The following is a 26,156-nucleotide window of genomic DNA, read 5'->3' as shown; positions in this document are numbered from 1 at the left end:
TGGCCTTCAGAGGCTCCTTAACTTGGGGAGGTGTCAATGCCACCCTTATACTGTTTATTATCCCAAGTGCAGAGAAGGGGCTCTAACAGATTGGCCAGAACAGGTGATTCTGATAAGAAAGGCCCTGTGAGGATGGAGGCTGTCTGGGGAGGCCTGCAATGGGGTCCTAGGCCATGGCACATCAACCCATGCAATTCCACAGGTTCACATCAAGGGCACCGTGCCCTACCTGAAAACTTTCTGAGAGACTTCCGAATGGTTTTTTAGAAAGTTAAGTTAGATTTGAATGTTCACATTTAATTAAAGTTCTTGTTCTTCTCTGCTCTGGTTCTTGTGCTTTTCTTCTTTTATCTCTATGTTACAGAGACAGTCTTCCATCTGACAGGATGGAAGATATTTCTAACAAAATTTAAATACACATCAGACTGCTTAACCAACTTACCATCTATTACTTTGGGGTTTGTTCTGAAAAACACGAGCTCCTGCTCAGTATTTAACTCAGGCAGATGGACTCTGAACAAAGGCTTATCCAATTTCCCTAAAACAGATGTAAATCATCAGTCATATTAGTTTTCCTTGATACAAAATGTGACAAGCTACTGCCTTCATTTCTATTGTCAGGGGGGGCAGGCCTGGGCACTGTCCTTGGGCTTTCTCAAGGCTAGAGCTCTACCACTTGAGTCACAGCACCACTTCCACCTTCTTTCTATGTATGTGGTACTGAGGAATCAAACCCTGTTCTTCGTGCATGCTTAGGCAAGCACTCTACCACTAGACTAAACTCCTATCCCTGCTTCAGTTTTATCCATGGAGAAATAGATTCAGATGTAAGAACTGGACTAAAAGTAGGTCCTTCCAAGAATCACTAAGGGGAAGGAAATGAAGAAAATGAGAGAGAGAGAGACACAGAGAGAGAGAGAGAGAGAGAGAGAGAGAGAGAGAGAGAGAGAGAGAGAGAGAGAGAGAGAGAGACAGAGAGAGAGAGAGAGACAGAGAGAGAGACAGAGAGAGAGACAGAGAGAGAGAGAGCGACAGAGAGAGAGAGACAGAGAGAGAGACAGAGACAGAGAGACAGACAGAAACAGAGAATTATTCTGGGACATATCTCAGAGTTGACCCATTAGAGGAGTAAGGAAGCTCGGATATTTTATGTAATAGCTCATATTCATTATTGTTTAAGGGTTGTCCTGGAGCATTAATGCCTAAGGGACTTCCAGATTGCCCCTTAAGTAGGCTGAGCATGCTACTATAGGTAAAAAAAAATGTCCACAGGCAAAGAGTGACAGTAATTTGCAGAAAGAAGCCACCTGTGCATAGGGAAATGACAAATAAAGACATATGGAGGGATGGCAACCGTGTTGGTTCACAAATAACTCAATTAGAGCATTCCTGTAAGAGCGTGCAAAAGCAGTGACTCTCCATGCAAGGGTCATGTGTGGAGTGAGGCACTAGTTACTCAGTTAAGTTAAAATCAGTTGGATTGAGGCATTATAATGACTGTATTGCTAGTACCTGGGAGGTGGACTTTGGGAGAATGGTAGCTTGCAGCTATTCTGAGTATGTAGGTTTATGAGACCTCTTATTTAATACATAGCTGACTATGGAGACTTCTGCCTATCATCTTAGCACACAAGGCTAAGATGGAGAGGTTTGTGATTCCAGGATACTCTAGGCACAAGGTAAGCAGGTTAGGCCCAGGGTCCGTTTGCTCTCTGGTATACTTGTTCAACTCTGCTAGCCTGGAGTTAGCTGGAGATGACATGTATAATGAGTGCTTATGTATTTGCTCCAATAACAATGCATTTGCAACAATAATAATAAAACAAGGTTGTGGGTAGATTTGGTCTATAGGCCATTGTTTTCCACTGCTGATCTAGATAAGAGTTTTCTAAGTAGAAGTCCACTCAACACTTCTTTCTCTTCCTTAGTTAAAAAAAATTCTTACTTTTATCTGGGTCACTCTATAACTACATACAGCTAAACTCTGATCAATCAAGTGGGAATATTTAGTGACAAATTCTGGAAAAAGATTTAAGCGAGAACAGGCAGGATAGATAAGGCCTTTGCCATCTTCCTATCTGGCTGCCTGTAACTCTGATCTGATGGTCGTGATGACCAGGGTGATCACCAATAGGAACGGTAATTAAGAACCCCAAGGGAGGCCCCCCTCTCGTGGCCCTTTCATTCCCTGCAATATGCTCCTCATCTACCCTGAGACAAGCTGGCCAACAGGCATCCCAACTGGAGCAAAAGGAAACAAAAAAAAGAAAGGGAAGGCAAGCAATTTCCTTCCAAGGACTTGTCGCAGAGGTTGTGAACATTTCGATGACATTCTGTTGGAGGAAACGTAGTCACCTGGTCACATCTAGCTTCAGGAGAGGCTGAAATATTGGCACAGGCTGGGAAGCCAGGTGCCCACCTAGTTCTAATGCTAGAATGAAGAATTAATGATGCTTTAAAAAAAAGAATTAGGGATGTTTAAATTTTATTTCCACACAAGGGACACAAACACACACACACACACACACACACACACACACACACACACACACATCAGGTCAAATCTGATATGCAATGAAGACAGCTCTGTCTACTACCATTTTACAACATAGCTGTGCAAACAATTTTAAAGATCCATGCTTGCTCCACGAAAGAGTATCTTAGTCAAACTACGTATGTGTCCATTCTAAAAGGTCCCTGCCCCTGCTATGCAGCTTTTCTGTCATTAGAGAAAAACAGAGTCTATGGATAGTAATAAACTGGATGTTTAGAAATGCAGAAAATAGAAAACCTACTCTGAAGTGTAGCTGTGACCTAATATTTGAGCTCCAACTAATATGAATATAAATTGATCAAATGTCAAAGGAAATATGAGAACCCTTGGGTGCCTGAAAGTTTGGTTTAAAAAAATCCTCTCATCTGTCTTTATTATTCCCTTTGACCAACATATCAATGACACCTTAGTAGAGGATATAGGATAAACAGAGCCAAACATGCATGAACTGGGAAAAATGAAGACATGAGAAAAGCCACTTAGAGCATTTAATAGACAATACAACGTAAGGCAGGCACCAGTGCCTCACACATGTAATCCTTGCTAAGCAGGAAGCTGTGATATGAGGACTGCAGTTCGAAGCCAGCCAAGGATAAGGAAAGCCTATGAGACTCAGTTCCATGCCTTCTGCCCCCAACACCATTTTTTCTATTCTCCTGGCATCTCCCTGACTTCGTGGAAATGGCTTACTCTTGTTTGTGCTCATTCATGCCCTGTCTCGTCTTTATAATTTGACTGGCTGCCCTTTCCCCAGAGGGCATCCAGAAACTGGCTGGCCTTTGGCATCTGTTCAGCTGAAATTCAGCTGAGAACATTCCAGATGCAGCATTACCACTATCCTCTCTAGAAAGCTGTCATTTGGTGCTGGCAACACCTCAGGTCAGCTGTCCCGTGCCCTGCTTCTCAGCCGTTCCACTTTACTGGAGAACCACAAATAGTAAAATGAAGCCAGGAATCACTTCATCCTTTGCAGAACAGGTATTGGTCACCAGTGGCCTCTGATCAGGATCTCAGATGCTCCAAGCATTGAATTGCAAGGACCCAGTGTAGTCTAACCCTTAACGTGAGGGCAGAGAGAGGACACTGTGCTGCAAGCCAGCAGAATGCAGAGCCAGGTGCAGAAATCCCGGGAGCTTCAGTACTTACTTACAGGTACTTATTTACTTTACTGCAATGCAATGAATCATCTAGATGAGGTAGGTGGCCTACTGCTCAGTTGTCCTCTAGCTTCATTAGCCTTTACAACCCCATTCTCCTGTTCCATGGGAGATGACAAATCAATGTTATTAACTGAAACTCTAAATGTCCAGTATATATAAATACACTGAAGTCAAGAATGTGGTGTAACTAAATTTGTATTTCTGCTGAGAAATGTTATCCACCTTCCTTTACCTCTGATAGCCCTGTTTTCTGGTGACCTCTCAACCTCAAACCAGGGTATAATTCCCTGCAGCCTCTGAAAGCTTCCTGTTCCATAACTCATTCTCACCTGGAGAAGAGGGCTGAGAAGCTCATTTCTAATGTGGTTAATAACAAGTCTTAATCCAGGCACACTGGTGGCTCATGCCTGGAATTCTACCTCCTCAGGAGTCTGAGATCTGAGAAGCAGGATTCAAAGTCAGTCTGGACAGAAAACTTCATGAGATTCTTAGCTCCAATTAAAAACCCAGGAGAAACATGACATGAGAAAGGGTATCAATATTTGTGAAGTAATGTACCCTCTATCTGGTGAATATAATGTGACCCTTCTATTAATTACAATAAAAATATCTGAAAAAAAAAAACAGGAGAAGAGGACTGCCTTAGTTGTTAGGACCCTAGCCTTTGGGTGAAAAAAAAAAACTAAGGAAAACTGTTCTGACCCTGAGTAAGCCCCAAGATTGCCACATACACACACCCCAAAATAGTAATAATTCCTTATATATCATCATTAAAATGAAGCTTCCAACAACTGCAAGTCATCCAGTGATGGACATTCTCATGAGACAAGAAAGGACCCACCACCACTTAGTTTACCACACTGCTAAGGGTCACCAAGAAACACATTTGTACCCCCTCTCTGAAGGCTTGAGACTGGAAAGACCATTAGCATTCACCAGTGACTAATGTGAGGAACACACACACATACACACAGATTTAATTCTGGCCTCTTTATTAATGGTGGAAGAGCTGCTCTGCCAGCTCTGTAACTACAGGGATTTTCCAGGAAGAACCAGATAATAGAGTTCACCCACAGAGCTCACAAAGCTATCCTGGCTGCACAGCTTTGCAACTGAAAATGCTACAATCTCATCCCCATGGTCTCCAATTTCCTGCTCCTCCCACGCTAGTCTTCCACCCACCACCACTCACATACCATACCATCTCACACTCCACAGGGTCCAGTCTCAGTAAATAGGCTTGAACTATCAAAGGGAATTCAAGATGGGCAGGTACAGGAAATTTGAGTCATGTTGGAGTGATACCCTTTTGTTAACATGGCTACCTGTATCAAGTCAGTGGCAGAGCATCCAGAATACCCTTGATTTGGTCTGCAGAGGCCAGCAATATTATTGCAGAAGGGTCAACCCTCAACTACATGGAAATCTTTCTGAAATGTTTCTAAGAAAAAGGTGAGCTGAATGACAGGGATGTTCTGATGCACCTCTCTTTCATGGTACTACGTATCCTAGGTCATTAGGGGAAAGTGTTTCCTTCATTCATTCATTCATAAAGTGTGAGCAAAGAATGACATCATCCCATCTGTAAGGAAATGGAAAGACTTGGAAAAAAATCATATTAAGTAAAGTAAGCCAGACCCAAAGAAAAATAAGCTCCATGGTTTCCCTCAGTTGTAACAATTAGATAGGCCAAAGACTTAAAGAGAGTCTTCTCTGAAGGAGAAACAAAAATGGCCTAGAGACACAGGAAGAAATGCTCGACATCTCTGATCATAACATCAAACATCTCTTAAGATGCCACCTCACTCCAGTTAGAATGGCCAGGATCAAGAAAACTAATAACAACAGATGCTGGAGGGGATATGGCCAGGAGGGATCACTACTACACTGTTGGTGGGAGTGGAAAGCAGTATGGCAGTTCCTCAAAAGACTAAACATAGAGCTCCCCTATAACCCAGCAATCCCACTACTTCGCATTTACCCAACCATCCAGAAACAAGGGCATACTAAATCCAATAGCACAATGATGTTCATTGCAGCAGTATTTACCGTAGCAAAGATATCCCTCAGTTGATGAGTGGCTCAACACGATGTGGTATTTATACACAATGGAATTCTATGCTGCTGTCAGAAAGAACGACATCACCCCATTTGTAAGGAAATGGAAAGACTTAGAAAAAATCCTATTAAGTGAAGTAAGCCACACACCAAGGAACATAGGCCCAATAGTCTCCCTCATTTGTCATAATCAGTAGAAACCTTGGGCTCTCCTAGCAGAGATTTAAAATAGACCAAAATGTAGAGACATTAGGCCAAGTCTATATTGGAGCAAAGGATTGTATAACATTGGCATTACTCCTGATGAAATATAACGCGACTGGCACACGACATTGTGCCTGGGCCCAGGACCACAGTGCACATATGACACAACAGGGCAAATAAGCCACACTCTGCAGTCTCTGGAGACATGGATGCCAGTGTGAGGTGTGTGTCACTGATTCTCACAGTGTACCCCTCTGTAGGGGATGTTGGTTGTGGGGGAGACTGGGCCTGTGTAGGGACATAGGAAGTATCTGTCATTTTCTTTTAATTTTACTGTGAACTTAAAACTACTCCAAAGTATTCAATTCTGAGCTGGGCACCAATGGCTCCTGCCTCTCATCCTAAACTACTCAGGAGCCTGAGATCTGAGGATTCAAGGTCAAAGCCAGCCCACGCAGAAAAGTCCATAAAACTCTTATCTCCTGCTAACCAACAAAAACCCAGAAGTGAAGCTGTGGATCAAGTGGTAGCAGGCCAACCTGTGTGACCAAGTGAGTGGCCCTGGCTGGGACAGGCAGGTAGGAGGAGGCTGGGTAGCCTTGCATTGGGTGGGTGAGGTGCGCCGCCTACTGGATGGTAATGGAATAATGTACTATGGAACTAGCACTGGAGAAATAAACCCCTTTATGCATCTCAGCTTATCTGTATCATTATTGTGCTCCCTACACAGCCTTAAGCAAAAATGCTAGTGGACATGCCAAGACCCTGATCTCAAGCTCCACTACCAGCGTACGCATGCATGTGCACACACACACACACACACACACACACACACACACAAACACACACACACACACACGTGAGATATCCCTCTGTACATGACCTTAATAATAACAATAAAAAAAATGTTTAAAAGCCAAATGAAAGCTCTAGCCCTGAGTTTAAGCCCTAGTACCAGAATGAAGTAGTAAGGTAATCAAGCTCTTTGAATAAACTCAAACCATCTTTGTGGCCTGACAGTAGGCCCAAACTTCTTAAGCAACACAAAAGTAACAACCATTAAAAAAAGAAGGAATGGGGGTGGGGGGAGTGAAATGGGGACCAAGACATGACAAAGGGTATCCATGTCTGTGAAGTAATGCACCTTCTGTCTGGTGAATATAATGTAACCCTTCTATTAATTGTAATAAAAATATGAAAAAAGAAAGAAAAAGACAACAATCATTCATTATATGGCTTTTGTTTCAATACCCTGGAGGTCCTTTCAATTAGCTTCACATTATATGGCCTTATGTATCAAGATTTTGCTCTATTGCAGATCTCTGCTAGGAGAGCCCAAGGTTTCTACTGATTATGACGAATGAGGGAAACCATTGAGCCTAAGTTCCTTTGAGTCTAGCTTACTTCACTTAATATGATTTTTTCTAAGTCTTTCCATCTGCATTTCTGAAACTCTAACACCTACAGTCATTTGCTTCCTTCTGAAACATATCCCTTGAAGGAAGATGTATATCTTCCTTGCGCTGATATACACTTTCATAAAATTTAAGTAATGACAACTTATTTTTCACAGAATTTCCACCAATCAATGTCAAATGTCAAATGTAAGGCTGGATTTATTGGTCTAAAAGCATTCTGCTCTAGAAAACTAAAAATGGACAAAAGTAAAAAAAAAATTACTCCCGTGATGCCAAAATGCCGTGTTGATATATTGACCAGTTTTCTGAAAAACAGGGTATTTGACAACACAACAGTATTTATTTTATTTTTCACTTACATTTAAAGTAAGTAAACCTAGTGTCTACTCTCAAAATAGTCAAAGAATTATCATCCTAAAAGAACCCAGAACTTTATTGCAAATATCTTGTCTGAAATTCTCTAATTATTATACATTTGGAAGTGAGTACATAGCATTTTCAAGGCAATTATACACATCAAATGGTATATAAAAATTAACATTAAATAAACCTAACCCTACCTGTTATTACTGTATGCATTTATTTGAAATAGGGAAGAAAGGGGGAAAAACAAGATGACTTGGAGGGGGTTGGGGAGCAAAAGAGGGGGAAAAGCATGAGAAGAGGTATCAAAATTCAAAAAGTAATATACCCACTACCTGCCGGGCATAACTGTAACCCCTCAATACATTACCCCATCCCAACCATTTTTTTTTTGGATTCATTCTTTTTTTTCAGTTTTTTTTATTGTAATTAGTAAAAGGGTTACATGATATTTGCCAGATAGAAGGTGCGTTAAATCACATACATTGATACCCTTTCACATGTCTTGGTACCCATTTCCCTCCCCCCCACACCCCCCACTCGTCTTGGTTTTCCCCCCTTCCCTATCAAATTTCAAATATGCAAATACAAATAAATTCAATATATCAGATAACAAAGTGAGATACTATACCAATATGAGATAACCAAGGGACAGCAAAGGAGATAAGAGACAACATAGTACATTAAGGACAACATTTTTTTTTAAGTCTACCCCTAAGGCAAAGTAAAGCCCCACCAAAGTTCTAAATCCAATCACCAAACACTTAGTTCTTAATCCAAGTATCTTATATACATTACACATATTCTTTAAAGAAAACTTCCACCTAAAATAAAGCCCAGATACAGAAAAGCACACATAAGACGTATTCGGCTTAATGCATTACACAAAGGCCAACTCCACTGGACCACAACTAGGTTAAAAAACAAACGGTGGAAAAACAAAAACACCCTGCCACTTCAGAAACAACATAGCAATCACAGCCTTCTCCTTCCTAACCTATCTTTTAATGAAATAAGTTTCCTGCAGATTTTTTTTTCTTAATGTAGTCTTGCCACCCAAGTTTGCATTCCAAGACAGCAAACATTTAACTTATAAAGGCATAATTTCATTGAAATTGTATCTCTTAACAGACAGATGTATATTCCTAGACAGCAAATCTTAACGATGCTTTTCAAAATGTTTTACAAGGCTTCTTTCTTAATTGGACTAATAAGGGATGTTCACGGAACTGATTGACTAGATTAAGACCTAAATATATTTGTGTGGGTTTTTTGGGTTTTTTTGCTAGGGCTTGAATTCAGGGCAAGGTCTCACTTGGCTTTTTCACTCAAGACTAGTGTTCTACCTTTTGAACCATGCCTCCACTTCTTGCTTTTACTGGTTAACTGGAGATAAGAGTCTGCTCAGAATTTCCTGCCTTGGCTGGCTTTGAACTCTGATCCTCAGGTCTCATCCTTCTGACTAGCTAGGACCAAAGGCTTACACCACCAGTGCCCAACGTAAGAGCTAATTATATTTTTAAGGAAAAAAATTACTCATATAAAAAGTATGTATAACTTAAGATCCACGAAAATGAACCATGAATAAACAAGTTGGATTGGTAATAAGTATCTTATTCAGTCACTGCTTTTCTTTTAGTATATTTATTCTTTTACTACTACATATAATAAGATACAAATTCATTTATATAAACACTGATTTTTTTTCAGTTTCAGGATTCCTGAACTAGACATTTTCCCCCAACAATGTATTAATATTATATATACTCTAACCATAAGACAAATTCCACCTATCCCAGGAAGACAGATAAACGCTGTAATTTCACTTTCGGTCAAACAGAAAGGAGTCCATTTTGTGCTTTATGAAGGCAGCAAAACTAACTGGAAAATTAAAGCTATTATAACATTACGGTAGTTATAACTAAGTACATATTTTAGGAGCCCTTTCATCTTTTATCCTGGAAACATGTATATGAACAGTCTTGTGTTTACGATTGCGACCAAAAGCAATTGGTTGGGGTTTTATTTTTTTTCTAAATTTAGGACCCTCTGTGTCCTCAACAAGCATATCAATTTTTCACTGAGGTTCAGCTAGTGTCTAAAAATTCTGATAAAACTAAATGTTGATATGGCAGGGTTCGCACATAATTTTTTTTAAAAAAATTGGCCTTGGTGAAATGTAACTTTGTCTCAAAGTATAATGTACGAATGTATGTGAAGAACAGAAGAACCCTGGCTTCTAGTTCAAGACATTCCTTTATTATCTATTCCACTCAAAATGGTTCCTGTCTGCTGTGTGCCAAGGCACTGTGTTGGTTGATATCCTAGATTTAATACGTATTTTCTCGCAAATGCAGTCACATGCCCACATTGAGCAGTATTTTCCTAAGTGTATAATTTAACTCTTAGGAAGTGAATGGTATAAACACTTGGAGCACCACCATGCACGTCTATACGACCACGGCATACATTCTTGAAATTACCTATGACAACCTCCCCCATCAGCAGAGGAACTAAATGGCATGCATGTGCTAGCTTCAGTGCTACCAGAAGACTTTTCACTGAGCCACTTACAAGGTGACCAGCCTGCACGTCATTCCATGACTGGTTCCATGGATTTTGAGACAATAACCCAGGCTGAACTGCCGCGTCCACTCCACTCACAACACACACACTAAAGCAATCCCTCCACACCAGACACGATTTTCCAGGAGCTCCTTACAACAACTCTGCCCAATAAAGCAAAAGCTGGAAGCGATTACCAAGAAGAAAACACACGCACACCACACACTTTTAACACAAAATTTCCTTGACCCATGTGGACGACACCGAACGCAAGGGGAGGCGGCGGAGTGGCCCAGTGCCACTGGAGTGGCCGGGGAAGGGTGGATCTCCCCACCCCCAGGCAAAACAAAGGATAGCATGCAGGTCCCAAGCTCAAGCCCCAGGAGCAACACACACACACACACACACACACACACACACACACACACACACACAGCACTATCCAGAGATGCACATAGATGGTTTAAAAATGGCTTAATAATTGGCTTAGTGGCTTAATCCAATACATTCATAGGATGAAGATAAACACAATGTGATTGATGGTGATTGAGTGCCAGAGGCCTGTCATCCTAGCTGTCCAGGAGACTGAGATGCGAGGATCCTAGTTCAAAGCCAGCCCATGCAGGGGAGTCCATGAGACTCCACTTAACCACCAAAACCCAGGAATGGGAGCTATGGCTCCAGTGGTAGAGTGCTAGCCTTCAGTACATACGCTCAGGAATCAGGCCTAGGGCCCAAGTTCAATCCCCAGGACCCTACACAAAAGAAAACAGCAACAATAACAGTAATAATACACTAAATGGGGAAGGATATCTGATTTCTCCAGTCGCAAAGCAGTGTTGGAAGCATTAGGAAAAGCAATTAAGTGGAAGAGAAAAAAAAATTGAGGACATCCAACCTGGGTCCGTGTTTTGGAAGTTTTTAGTTGGGAGGAAAATAGAGTCACAGGTAGAAGAAAAACAAGGGGATAGGGAGACCATGTTAAATAAAAACTATTAAATTGGGAGCTGGGAAGGTGGCTTAGTGGTAGAGTACTTCCTTAACATGCATGAAGCACCAGGTTCAATTCCTCAGTACCACATAAGTGGAAAAAGCAGAAAGTGGAGCTGTGGCTCAAGTAGTAAAGTGTTAGCCTTGAGTAAAAAGAAGCTCAGGGACAGTACCTAGGCCCTGAGTTCAAGCCCCAAGACTGGCGGCTTCTGAGAGGTAGGGAGGGGTTATTAGTTGAAAAGGAAGTATCTAAGTCCTTATTTAGTTGTGTCTCTTTCTCTCTGACCATTCCTATATTAACCAACTAATCACTCCGAGCCAACAACACATCCCAGTTTCAATGACCAGAGGCCTTAAAGTTAAGCCCCGCTAAGAAAAAAAAATGTTATGTTATTGACTCAAATTAGGATATGTAAGCATTACAAGCCATCTTTGCCCCTGGCAAGCCAACATTTCTGAATGCAATTACACAGATAAGAAATGCAACATTTCTGATGCAATTACACAGATAAGAACAGAAGGCAATGTACTTTGTTAAAATACAGAGACTAGAGAACTAAACAGAGCCAAAGCTATTTTTTATAAAAAGTGAAACTACCAAACACTTATAATAATACAGAGAGAAACAGAACACAATGATTTATATTTTTAAAAAAGTACACAGAACTCATCTCCTCATATTGTGCAGATACTAAAAAAAAAAAAACCACAATAGGCAGGCACTAGTGGCTCACACCTAGAATCCTAACTACTCAAGGAGCTGAGATCTGAGGATCATCGGTTAAAGCCAGCCCAGGCGTGAAAACCCTAGCCTTGAGCAAAAAGAGCTCAGAGACAGCGCCTAAGCCCTGAGTTCAAGTCCCAAGACCAACACACACACACACACACACACACACACACACACACACACGTCTTTATAAGATTAGTATATTTCCTCAGTCTGGTTGAGAATACCTATAAAAATCTAATTAATACCATGGTATTCATACACTTGAAAGATATGTAGTAGTACTGAAGGAGCTGAACAGAATTATATCTCTATATCGAGATTCCAGGAGAATGCGTAATTATAGGTAAATATTAAGCCATTTTATATGACAGACTTGAGCACTAACACATTAGTATTTGTGGTAGAGATGCCATAAACCAATGTCCTCAAAAAGCCCCCAAAGAATGCTGCACTTCTAACCTAAGACAGAGGGGGGAAAAAAAGGAAAAAGAAAAGGATGTTTGTTTTTACAATATTAATTCAACATGTTTTTTCTTTCCTTTTTTTGTCTGTTGTGGGGCTTAAACTCTGGGCCTGGGCACTGTCCCTGAGCTCTTTTGCTCAAGGCTAGAGCTCTACCACTTCCTCAGTGCCACTTCCAGTTTTCTGGTAGTTATTTGGAGATAAGATTCTTATGGACTTTTCCTGGGTTGGCTTTGAACCATGATCCTCAGATCTCAGCCTCCTGAGTAGCTAGGATTAGAGGTGTGAGCCACCATCTGTGCTCAGTTGAACTGACTGATTTTTGACAAAGAGTGAAGGGAATTTGATACCATGTAATTTTTCCAATAAAGGGTGTTCAAATAACCAGATACCTAAGAGACTTTTTTTTAAAAAAAACAAACCTTCTCTCTCTTCTTCACTTCTTCATATCATACTTCAACATCAACTCAACAGAAAACAAACTGCAAAGTTTCTAGAACACTTATTTTCATGAGTTGAGGTAAATGAAGATAAATAAGTTATTGTGAAGTGATGAATTCATCAACATTAGAAAAGAAATTCTAAAACTTCAGAAAATTGCCAGGCACGGGTGGGCTCACACCTATCTGTAATCATAGCTATTTAGGAGGCTGAGAGCAGAGGATAGCAGTTCAAAGCCAACCCAGGAAGGAAGTTCTGAGATACTCTTATCTCCAGTGAACCACCAGAAAACCAGAAGTAAAGCTGTGTCTCAAAGTGGTAGCCTTGAGCAAAAGAGCTTAGGGAAAACACCTGGGCCCAGAGTTCAAGCCCCATGACCAACCAAAAACAGAAAGAAAAAATATATAAAATATTGGAAAGAACAGAACAACTGGATCTCTCATACACTGCTGGTGAGAATGAGAAAAAAAATACTTTAGAGGAAAAACTCAGCAGGCTTTTTACATATATATATGGTGAATGTTATGACCAAATTCACCCATCATTCGTTTCATCATTCATCGGGCCCTTCTCATTAACCCGCTGTCCTTCCACACAAAATGAGTATCAGCTTCCTGGTATTCCTTCTGTTTACCTGTCTCTTCATTGCGTCTTTACACATGCACCATAAAAAAAAAATCCACCCCAAGTATACCATACCGTAATCAGTTTGACCCAGTATACATGCATGTAGCCACGTATGTGTTTTCATATACATTCATATTTTTAAATCTAACTTCTACAAGTGAGAGAAACATGCCGTCTCTGAGCCTGAATTATTTTACTCAACATAATTGTCTCTAGGTTCATCTATTTTCCTGCAAACAAAGGACATATGGGCTATTTGCCCTAACATGGCTCTGGTAAATGGTGTGGCAATGAACATGAGTGTGTAGGCATCTTTATTGTTTTCTGACTTGTAATCTTTTCTATGGAGTTCCTTACGAGACACTACTCTGTGACTTACAAGATCAACACTTATAGCAGGGGAGCCATTAAAAAGATCCCTTGTCTTCAGAGACTATTCCCTCCCCACTTGAGTCACTAGCTTCTAACAAAAGGCTACAGCAGTATTGACAAATCATTGCCTCTAAGATTAGCAAGAGATTGTCACTTTCGTCCTGCTAACAGGCTCTCCCTAGGGCCTTCTCTCCTGGCATTATGCCTTCATAAATCAAATTGACCTCTTACGGAAGTGCATTTGATCAAGAACTGAGGTTGGCCTCCAGCCAGCTGCCAGAGAGGCCTTTAGGTCAATAGCGTTCAAGGAACTCAATCCTGCTAACAATTGTGTAAGCATAGAAGTAGATCTTTCTCCATTTAACTTTCAGATAAGACCCCATGCGCAGGGGACATATCAAAGCTATGTCAGAAACTCTCCAGCAGAATACCCACTTGGGAACACTCAGGTTTCTGATCCACAGAAGAGTAGGGTAATAAATGCACATTATCTTAAGCCACTGACTCTTGTTTTAGCATTATAGATGACTCACATAAATTCATAGGTATTTTCTTTTTTTAAGAATTAGGATTATTGTATTTGTTCTTTCTTTTTTTTTAATTGTAATGTTTAGAGGGGTTACAGTTATATTCATCAGGTAGTAGGTGCATTACTTCTCACACATTGATACCCCGTCTCATGTTTTTGTCCTCATTTCCCTCCCCCTGTATTTTCTGATGGGAAAACAAAACCCCAAAGCATTAAATCCACAACAAACGATCTGTACCAGAATTTCCACAACACAATTATCTGTGAGAGCCAAAAACTGGAATGTTGATCTAAAAGAGAACAGATAAACAAATTATACTATATTCATGCAATGGAATGCTGTTCCGTTATGCTAACAACATGTTAATTATCTTAAGTGTTTTGATTGCTAAAAGTGTGTACAAAATTTGGTTTATAATCAGGCAACAACATTGCTATAGGCAAATGTCATAAAACTGTAAGAGCAGACCTCATGTCCCCAGAAGAGCTGAGCTGTCCAGTTTTGTCTGTCTCCAGTTTTTGAACCACCTCTTGTGTGTATGCAACCAGGGCACCAAAGGCTAGTTTAGAACAGGAATCTCTTATAGTGAGATGGCTAGGTAGGCAAATTACAGTGGCAACTCTGACTCATACTGTCGATTCAATATGCTCCAGATTCCAAAATTGGGTACAAACTATAAATCTGCTTAGTATTACTACACAAGGCAGGCAGACTCACATTTCCTGCTTCATAACCACACACACACACACACACACACACACACACACAGTTGTAAAATGTTTATCCCCCAATTATTACATGCATACATTAGCTTTAGCCAAAGGTTAATATCACACTCATACTCTATAATGATAAGCATAGGGTTAATTCTTCTGCAATTAATGCATGCTATGCGTGAACAATTGAAAAGAACGAACTATAGATCATAGAGATAGATGATAGAGAAAAAGGATAGATAGGTAGATTATATGATTGAGATAGAGACAGCCAGACAGATGATAGATAAATGATATATACATATATCAATAATAGAGATGATAGATAGATGGATGTGGACAGAAGAATGGATAGATAGATAGATAGATAGATAGATAGATAGGTAGGTAGATAGAGATACATAGCTAGGTAGATGGATGGATAGATAGATCTCAAAATCATTATGTGAGCAAAAGAAGTCAAACTCAAGAACGTGAATTATACGGCTCCATTCATAGAAAATTCTGGAACAGGCAAAAACTAAACCATGGTGATAGAAAAATGACCCATGCTGATGAATGAGTGACAAGCCTTCTAGTAAATGAATACTCATTTTTTTAATTGTTGCTTCAATATAGCTTAGTTTATCCTAACTAATCTACTCTTAATCTCTGAATCCCCAAAACTGAAAAACTCACATTTTTTTTCTGAAGCAATATTTCTCCATAAATAAATGCTAAATAAAGATAATCCAGGGATTGGAGATAGGGCTCCATTGACAGAGTGCTAGCCAATGAGCAGAAATAACAGGTACAGTTTGAAACTGAGTCTAGCACAGGGCAGGAAGGAAGGAAGGAAGGAAGGAAGGAAGGAAGGAAGGAGGGAGGGAGGGAGGGAGGGAGGGAAGGAAGGAAGGAAGGAAGGAAGGAAGGAAGGAAGGAAATCAAACTTCTTTAAGAAGAGAAAGAGACATCAGAATTTATTTATTGTCAGGCATGAGCTCTTACAACTCTGTGTATATGTAGGAGTAAGAGATAGACAGATAGACAGGCGTATGAAGGGTGGGAAAAGTCACACAAAGAGATAGCAAGATTGTGGGGGGAAGGAGAGGGGGACAAAAACATGAGAAGGGGTGTCAATGTGAGAGCAGTAATGTACCTACTACCTGATGAATGTAACTGTAACCCCTCTATATATTACCCTGACAAGAAAAAGCAACGACAGAGCCACGTGTCATCTGGGCCAGTGGTAGAGTGCTTGCCTAACATGAACGAAGGCCCAATGCTACATACATAGAAAAGGCTGGAAGAGTGCTGTGGCTCAAGAGGTAGAGCACTAGCCTTGAGAAAGCCCAAGGACAGTGCCCAGGCCCTGAGTTCAAACCCAAGACTGGCCAAAAAATAAAATGTCTTCTTCACCTTACTATGAGAGATACCTCACAGGAAACCAAACTTGTTGCCATGTCGATCTTGAACTTCCAATCTCCCAAAGTGAAAAAATAATGTTCTGTTATTCAAGCCAACCTACGTGTGGTCTTTTACTATAGCAGTGTAGGACAGTAATATAACCGCTGATATCACCCTCAAATTTCTTCAATAAGCAGGATTGTTTTGTTTTGCTGTTGCCTTGTTTGGTTGGTTGGTTTTGTTTATTTATTTGTTTTCCTGTGGTTTGAACTTAGCATCTTGTACTTGGGCTTGGTTTGCTTTCTCCTCTGGTGCTCTACCACCTGACCCATGTCTCCAGTCTAGGTTTTTGCTGGTAATTTTGCAGATGATATTTGGTGGGCTTTTCTACCTGGCCTGGTTTCAAACAGAGATTTCTCTGGATCTCAGCCTCATGAATGACTAGAATTACAGATGTGAGCCTATAACTGGGAGCACCCAACCAACACTTGTAATTTAATCTATATTGTTTACATTTTAAGTGGCTATTTTTTCTTTTAGGAACAGGCCTATTGTGTGCCTCTGATGTGCTGCACAACACTTGGGCTTGGGGTGAATAAGGCAAAAATTACCAGGTAAAGAATTGGGCAAGACAAAAGCTAGGCGATAATTAGCAAATGACATCAGGTACCAATAAATCCTGTGCAGAAAAATGAGGCAGCCTGAAGAGACAGAAGCTAATGTTCACACTGAATGGCTCATTCTATTATTATAATACCAACAAAAAAAGTCATTAGCAGAGCCTTGAATAAAGCAAAGGAGACAGACAAGGGAAAGCAAAATATTCCCAGAGGGAAAAACAAGACAAAGGTTTGTCAAATTAAAGGATTAGCAACTAGCATAAAAGATGTCCCTCAGTTGATGAGTGGATCAACAGGTTGTGGTATTTGTACACAATGGAATTCTACGCTGCTGTCAGAAAGAATGACATCGCCCCATTTGTTAGGAAATGGAAAGACTTAGAAAAAATCATATTAAGTGAAGTAAGCCAGACTCAAAGGAACTTAGGCTCAATGGTTTCCCTCATTCTCTACTAGCAGAGATTTGCAATAGAGCAAAAGGCCATATATAAGGCCATATAATGTGAAGCTAATTGAAAGGACCTCCAGGATATAGAAACAAAAGCCCTATAATGAGTGGTTGTTGTCCTTAATGAACTATGTTATCTCTCATCTCTTTTGCTGTCCATTTGTTATCTCATATTGTTACAGTATCTCACTTTGTTATCTGATATATTGGATATATTTGTATTTGGTTATTTGAAATTGGATAGGGAAGGGGGGAAAACAAGGTGAGGGGTGGGGATGGGGGGAGGGAAATGGGGACCAAGACATGAGAAAGGGTATCAATGTATGTGAATTAATGCACCTTCTATCTGGTGAATATAATGTAACCCTTCTATTAATTACAATAAAAATATATGAAAAAATAAATAGGGTGAGTGAGGGAAAGGAAATGAAAAAAATGGGGAGGGGTGAGGGAAGGGAGAGGAGGAAGAGGAAGGGAGAGGAAGAAAAGAAGGGTGGAAGAGGAGAGAGGGAGAGGAAGAGGAGGAAGAGGAGGAGATATGTTAGCTGCGCTGGGCCATTAGAAGTTAGAGAGTGAGGAGATGAATTAGGCTGAATAAATTACAGGTGAAATAAGGGTTATTTATTACAGGTTAAAAACAAAGCACAGAAGTAGAGGCATAAGCCATTATTCTTTCTGGCCAGATAGTCACAGAAACGGAAATAGAATAGTTAAATCCTTTAGAGACAAGTTCTTTCAGAGAATTTCAGTAAGTTTTTATTAGTCTCTCCCAGTCACCTTCTCTTCCTTTTAAAGGACTCTGATTTCAGGACAGACTCTTTCCCTCACAGACAAATGGACATCAAGATACCTGGGTGCCAGTGACTCATGCCAATCTTAACCATTCAGGAAGCCAAAATCTGAGGATCGTGATTCAAAGCCAGCCTAGCCAGGAAAATTCATGAGACTCTTAACCTCCAACAAACTACCAAAAGAAAAGAAAAAAGAAAAAAAGAGAAGTGGTGCTGTGGCTCTAATGGTAAAGCAAAATGAAGCTCAGAGACAGCACTCAGGTCCTGAATTCAAGCTCCAGGACTGGCATAAACCCTCCCCCCCCCAAAAAAAAACAATCACTACGGGCAATCTATACTTTCTCCCCAGCTGCAGGGCCTAGAAAACCAAACAGAGGCAGAAAAATTGTGAGCAAAAGATACTTAAAGTCTTCCTTACTGTCCTTAGTGCAACCCTATAGGTGACAATCAATGAAAGGAAATTATAGATGAAATACAAAAATCTTCGATTCGTGTGTCTTGCAGGAAATATACCACATTTGCTGTGCAATTTGCTATAATTGACTAAGAAATCACACGGCTGGGGCTTTGGCTTACCCAAGGAGATGGAAATGACTTTCTAGTCCACACAGAGATGTGCTTGTTTTTCTTTTCTTTTCTTACTTTTATTTTTGAATGTCTCTCCCCAGGATAACCTGAACATTTACTTCTACTGAGCACATTACTGCTTCAAGTTGTCTTTCTTAACATTCCTCCCGAGACTGGAAACAACTGGAAATCATGCCTACCATATAGAAGCCATCTGTATCCTCCTTCTGGTCTCCAGTCAAGACTTCTTGCTACTTTCTCTGTTTCGATATGTCCCCTTTGCCCAAATCTCACTGCCAACAGCCAAAAATGGAACATCATGTGACCCCAAATTCTTGAAATATTATTCTCATGGTTTCCCTTTATGCACCACTGTCAACCTAAACTGTATCTTTGCTTTTATTCATTTCTTTTTTTGTTGGTTGTGGGGCCCAAGCAGTATCCCTGAGCTCTTCTGCTCAAGACTAGTGCTCTACCACTTTGAACCACAATGCCACTTCCAGTTTTCTAGTGGTTCATTGAAGATAAGAATCTCACAGACTTTCCTGCCTGGGCTGGCTTTGAACCATGATCCTTAGATCTTAGCCTCCTGAGTAGCTACGATTATAGGCCTGAGCCACGGCACCCAGCTACATTTGCATTTGATGTATCCCTATGCACTCAACCAAACTCCACAGTGCAAAGCCACTTTCTGTATTTATCTAGTGTCTCTTGATGAGCTAAATTAAATAAGCAGATGTGCAATTTTCATTATGCTTAAATTGCTTCATCATTTATCAATCACATTGCAACATATTGCCTTTCTATCAAGAGTTAATTTTTTTTTAAAGTAGGAGAGGCAGGAACGTGGCCTAGTGGTGCTTGCCTAGCATGCATGAAAACCTAGGTTCGATTCCTAAATACCACCTACATATAAAAGGACAGAAGAGGTGCTATGGCCCAAGTGGTAGAGTTTTAGCCTTGAGAAAGCTCAAGGACAGTACCCAGGCCCTGAGGTCAAGCCCCAGGACCAGAAGGACAAAAATGAAGAGGAGGAGGAGGAGGAGAAGGAGGAACAGGAGGAGGACCAGGAGGAGGAGGAGGAACAGGAGGAGGAGGAGAAGAAAAAGAGAGAGAGAGAGAGAGAGAGAGAGAGAGAGAGAGAGAGAGAGAGAGAGAGAGAGAGAGAGCGAGAGCGCAAGCAAGCAAGCTGAAAGGAGGGGGGAGAAGAAAAAAAACTCTTGTCAAAGGAAAATGCCTTGCTCTGAAAAGTCATTCTTAAGAAATGAAACAAAGATTTTCCTACACAAGTCAAACATAAACAATGTATCTCAATTGGGACCTGGTAGCTACACCTGTCATCCTAGCTACTCAGGAGGCTGAGATCTGAGGATCTCAGTTCAAAGCCAGCCTGGACACTAAAGTCCATGAGACTCTTAGCTCCAATTAATCACTAGAAAATGGGAAATGGCGCTGTGGCTCAACATGGTAGAGTGTTAACCTTGAGCTGAAGAGCTTAGGGACAGAGTCCAGGCCCAGAGTTCAAACCCCATGACCAACAACAACAACAAAAAGTATTTCCATTGTATCAGTTCAACATAATATGCTAAAGGAAGTTCTTGAGTCATTAATACCTTTTAAAAAATATTAAAAAGAAAACATGAAAGTCTGAAAATTACTGATGAGACTGGTTGTACAATCTCAGAGTTATCTAATTTCTTAACATGGCATGTAAGCAATTAATATTTTAGTAGAAAAACCAAAAACTAAATGAAATAATAACTACATCAATATTTCAAGTGAAAGGAAATAAAGACGAAAATAAAACGAGGCACCAAATATCCAGCCTGTGGGATGACTGGAAAGCAGCTGGAGAGAGTTTTTATGAATACATCTTTTTCTTGTTCTTTTGTTCATTGTTTATTTCTGTTACTATCATTTTAAAATAAACTGATATGATCCAAGATTTTTAATAAGCTTTTGGGTAGCCACAAAGCCAAAACCTACAATAGACCAACCAAAAATAGAAAGTAGGAATCAAAGTACACTGTGAGACTAATTCACTGAACTATCGAAGATGAGCATAAAGAAAGGAAGAAAAATAAATGATCAAGATATATTGTAATCATAAATCTTTGCTAAATGGTGAGTCCTTTGCACAACTACGTGAAGATATAATAATAACACTGAGAACACAAAAATGAAAAAAGAAAGTGAAAATTTGAATGTAAGTCATATAAGAGCCATAAATAATCATCAAAAAAAACCTTACTTGGGCTGGGAGTTTGGCCTAGTGGTTAAAGTGCTTGCCTAGCATGCACAAACACCCGGGTTCAATTCCTTGGTACCACATAAGTACAAAAAATCCGGAAATGGTGCTGAGGCTCAAGTGCTAGAGCTCTAGCCTTGAGAAAGTCCAAGGACAGTGCTCAGGCCCTGAGCTCAAGCCCAGGACTGGCAAAAAAAAAAAAGAAAACCTTACCTAACCAAAACTACCATAAATATAAATAGTAGGATTCTCCAATCAAAAGATATAGGTGACTGAGAAACTGCCTTTTCTTTTTTTTAGTGGATTCTGGGGCTTGAACTCTGGGCCTAGGCTCTGTCCCTGAGCCCTTGAGCTCAAGGTTAGGGTTCTACCATGTTAAGCCACAGCTCCACTTCCGGTTTCCTGGTGGTTAATTGGATGTAAGAGTCTCATGGACTTTGTTGCTGAGGCTGGCTTTGAACCTTAATCCTCAGATCTCCGCCTCCTGAGTAGCTAGGATTACAGGTGTGAACCACCAGCGCCTGGCTGGGAGACTGCCTTTGAAGAAAAGTGTGTCTTGTGTTCTCTCTTCTCTCTTTCCCTTTCTCTTTTCCCTCTCTCTCTCTCTCTCTCTCTCTCTCTCTCTCTCTCTCTCTCTCTCTCCTCTGTCTCTCTCTCTCCTCTTCTTTGTCTCTCCCTTCTCTCTCATCTCTCTTCTCTCTCTCTATCTCATCATTCTCTCTCCTCCCTCTCTTTCTTTACTGTCTCCTCTCTCTCACCCCTTTCTCCTTTCTTTCCTCTCTCCTCTCTGTCTTCTCTTCACCTTCTCTCTCTCCCTCATATTTCTTTTTTCTCTCTCCTCTTTTCTCTCCCCTTCCTCTCCTCTCTCCCCCCTCCTCCATTCTCCTTTCCCCCTTTCTTCCTCACCCCAGTGCACCATGAGGTGAGTTGTAAGTTTCTCTGTATCATTACTTCCAATGAGCCTCATTATGGCCCAGAATCAACAGAGCTAAATGACCACGAATTAAAACCATGAGTAAAAAGTAAAGCCTTTGTGTATGAGAAACCTACTGCTGGTATTACACTTAATGGAGAAAATCTAAAGCCATTCCCTCTAAAATCAGGAACGAGACAAGGATGCCCACTCTCTCCACTACTCTTTAACATAGTACTAGAATTCCTAGCCAGTGCAATAAGGCAAGAAGCAAGCATAAAGGGGATCCAAGTAGGGAAAGAGGAAATAAAACTATCCCTCTTTGCAGATGACATGATTCTGTATTTAAAGAATCCTATAGACTCTACTCCCAAGCTCCTTGAGCTGATTCAAAGCTTTGGAAGAGTAGCAGGCTATAAAATCAACCCTCAAAAATCGACTGGCTTCCTTTATGCCAACAGTGAGAGGAACGAGGCAATAATCAGGAAAGAAACTCCTTTCACAATAGCCTCAAAGAAAATAAAGTACCTAGGAATTAGCTTAACTAAGAATGTAAAGGACCGTTTAGATGAAAACTTTAAAACCCTAAAAAAGGAAATTAAAGCAGAACTAAGGAAATGGAAAAACCTCCCATGCTCCTGGATTGGAAGAATCAACATTGTGAAAATGACAATCTTGCCAAGAGCTATCTACAAATTCAATGCAATACCCATCAACATCCCAATGTCATTCTTTAAAGAAATAGAAGAGGCAATCCAAAATTTCATATGGAATAATAAAAGACCCCGTATAGCAAAAACACTTCTTAGCAGAAAGAACAGCGCTGGAGGAATTTCAATTCCAAACTTTAGACTCTATTACAGAGCTATAATTATCAAAACAGCTTGGTACTGGCACAGGAACAGGCCTGAAGACCAATGGAATAGAACTGACGACCCAGATATTAAACCACAGACCTATGGCCACCTAATCTTTGACAAGGGAGCCAAAAAAATAGAATGGAAGAAAGACAGCCTCTTCAACAAGTTGTGCTGGCAGAACTGATTAAGCACCTGCAGAAAACTAAAGCTGGATCCTTCTTTGTCACCTTGCACTAGAATTAACTCCAAATGGATCAAAGACCTGGAGGTAAAAGCTGACACACTGAAAACTCTACAGGAAGGAATAGGAGATACACTAGGCCTCCTTGGCACAGGTCGAAACTTTCTTAATAAGGACCAAGAATCACAACAAATCAGAGAAAGGCTGGATAAGTGGGACTGCATTAAACTGCAGAGCTTTTGTATGGCAAAGGACATAGCTAGTAAACTAATCAGGAAGCCTACAGAGTGGGAGAAGATCTTCACCGTCCAAACAATGGACAAAGGCCTCATATCTAAAATATATCAACAACTCAAAAAATTGAATCACTCCAAAACTAACCTCCAAAGTAACAACCATCCCATTAAAAAATGGGCCAAAGACTTAAAGAGAATCTTCTCTGAAGAAGAAACAAAAATGGCCTATAGACACATGAAGAAATGCTCAACATCTCTGGTCATAAAAGAAATGCAAATCAAAACAACTCTAAGATTCCACCTCACTCCAGCTAGAATGGCCAGGATCAGGAAAACGAATGACAACAGATGCTGGAGGGGATGTGGCCAGGAGGGATCACTACTACACTGTTGATGGGAGTGCAAACTCGTTCAACCACTATGGAAAGCAGTGTGGCAGTGCCTCAAAAGGCTAAACATAGAACTCCCCTATGACCCAGCAATTCCACTACTTGGCATTTACCCAACCACCCAGAAACAAGGACATACTAAACCCACCAGCACAACAATGTTCATTGCAGCACTATTCACCATAGCAAACATATGGAACCAACCTAGATGTCCCTCAGTTGATGAGTGGATCAACAAGTTGTGGTATTTGTACACAATGGAATTCTATGCTGCTGTCAGAAAGAATGACATCGCCCCATTTGTTAGGAAATGGAAAGACTTAGAAAAAATCATATTAAGTGAAGTAAGCCAGACTCAAAGGAACTTAGGCTCAATGGTTTCCCTCATTTGTCATAATCAGTAGAAACCTTGGGCTCTACTAGAAGAGATTTGCAATAGAGCAAAATCTTGATACATAAGGACATATAATGTGAAGCTAATTGAAAGGACCTCCAGGATAGTGAAACAAAAGCCATATAATGAATGATTGTTGTCCTTAATGTACTATGTTGTCTCTCATCCCCTTTGCTGTCCCTTGGTTATCTCATATTGGTATAGTATCTCACTTTGTTATCTGATATATTGAATTTATTTGTATTTGGATATTTGAAATTTGATAGGGAAGGGGGGAAAACCAAGACGGGTGGGGGGTGTGGGGGGGAGGGAAACGGGTACCAAGACATGTGAAAGGGTATCAAGGTATGTGAATTAATGCACCTTCTATCTGGCAAATATCATGTAACCCTTTTACTAATTACAATAAAAAATGATGCTAATGAGCTACCCCAAACAAAATTAAATTGCAATGACAGGTCTCACCTTCAAAGTTATTAGAACCATACGAAGAAGTACATGAGGGAAGTTGGGAGGACTTTTTCTTCCTGGAGCAGAGTAAGCATACCTGTCTCAGCACATGTAGTGCTCTAGAAAGCATCTGCTTACTGAAATAAGAAATTCAATCAGTCATTTTACACAGCCTGGAAATAACATTAACCAGCTCTTGACTGGACTTTGGAGGAAAGTTGGCCTACCAACTTATTTTCAAAAGACGATGCCATGAACTTTAGTTGACCTGTCATTGACCAATTTAGATAGACAAACCATGTTATTGATTGACATTCATCCCAACATGCAACTCAGCCCAGAAGTTTACTCTCAAGTTATTGTATATGTTGAGAGAGGCTAAAAGTAAATCCAATAATACACAATGAAATATAAAATTACCAGACTGCCATTGCATAAAACTTTGAGCAAAAGGGAATGAAGTTGAAAAGTGTTACAAGAAACCGAACCACTCTGACAAGTCCATTGTCTCATATGAGAGGGGAAAAAAATCCCTTGCTAGAGAATTATCTTCAGCAATGATCTAAAGTTTTTCTCTTTTAACATGTACCTTGATGAGAGGAGGGTTGGAAACAGGGACAAAAACATAAGAAGGAGTATCAATGTGTGAGAAGAAATGCACCCACCACCTGACGAATGTAACTGTAACCCCTCTATACATTACCCCAACAATAAATGTTTTTAAAATGTACCTTGATGATTAAAAATTAGATGCCCATTCTCAAATTAAGAAAATAAACCAGGATAAAAGGATATGGGAAAAAAAAGTTACTAGGAAGGGGCCGGAGTGTGGCCTAGTGGTAGAGTGCTTGCCTAGCATGCAGAAAGACACAGGTTCAATTCCTTGGCTTCTCAGAAATTAGTCCTTTTTTTGTTGCCTGGCTGTGGAGGAAAAGGATCTCCTTGAATTTGTGTCTGGATACAGAACATTCTTCTGTACTAGAGATGTAGAATTGAGAGCAAGGAGGAGGAGGGGAAGGTGAGCTGTAGAGCCCATGTCTATTTCCCATAGTTTTATTTGCTCTCTTACCTTTCTAATAACCCTGGCTAAGTTGTCTTCTTGGACCAAAAAAGATACCTGACCACCATCTACCTTCAGCTACATGCCTTTTCTCCTCATCTTTATTAAATAGAGAAAAAAATTCACCCTCACTTTTCATATGCTTCACTGTATTTTCACAAGGTAGTTAAGTGTTGCTGTCTCCCCCCGCCACTCCCCAACTGCATAACCATGATTCAGGGTTTTCTTCCCTTCCAAACGTCTGCTTGTTTCTCTCTAGGAAGTCTACTGACTGTCTACTTTTATGAAGGCAGTGCCCACATCCCTGTTTTCAGAGCTGATTTCCATAGGTCAGGTTATTTAGGGGCTGCAGGAGCTGAGGTGAGATCAGCACTGCCACCTGGTGGTGAGAGATAAGATTCCAGCCCTTTTTTTTTTTTTTTT

General features: G+C 40.4%; 1 long non-coding RNA gene across 3 annotated transcripts in view; it reads right to left on the bottom strand.

Moving 5' to 3' along the window:
- Positions 1-295: 295 nt before the first annotated feature.
- The window catches only part of LOC150039298 (uncharacterized), a 38,365-nt gene continuing 12,504 nt past the window's right edge, over positions 296-26,156 (bottom strand). For all 3 annotated transcript variants that reach the window (XR_016534377.1, XR_016534376.1, XR_016534375.1), the window contains one exon: positions 296-538. This is a non-coding gene — a long non-coding RNA (uncharacterized LOC150039298). The remainder of the gene's footprint in view (positions 539-26,156) is intronic.

Source organism: Megascapheus bottae, unplaced genomic scaffold, assembly GCF_031878675.1.
Source record: "Megascapheus bottae isolate mThoBot1 unplaced genomic scaffold, mThoBot2.hap1 HAP1_SCAFFOLD_40, whole genome shotgun sequence".
Classification (NCBI taxonomy): domain Eukaryota; kingdom Metazoa; phylum Chordata; class Mammalia; order Rodentia; family Geomyidae; genus Megascapheus; species Megascapheus bottae.
This window is presented reverse-complemented; position numbering and strand designations above follow the sequence as displayed.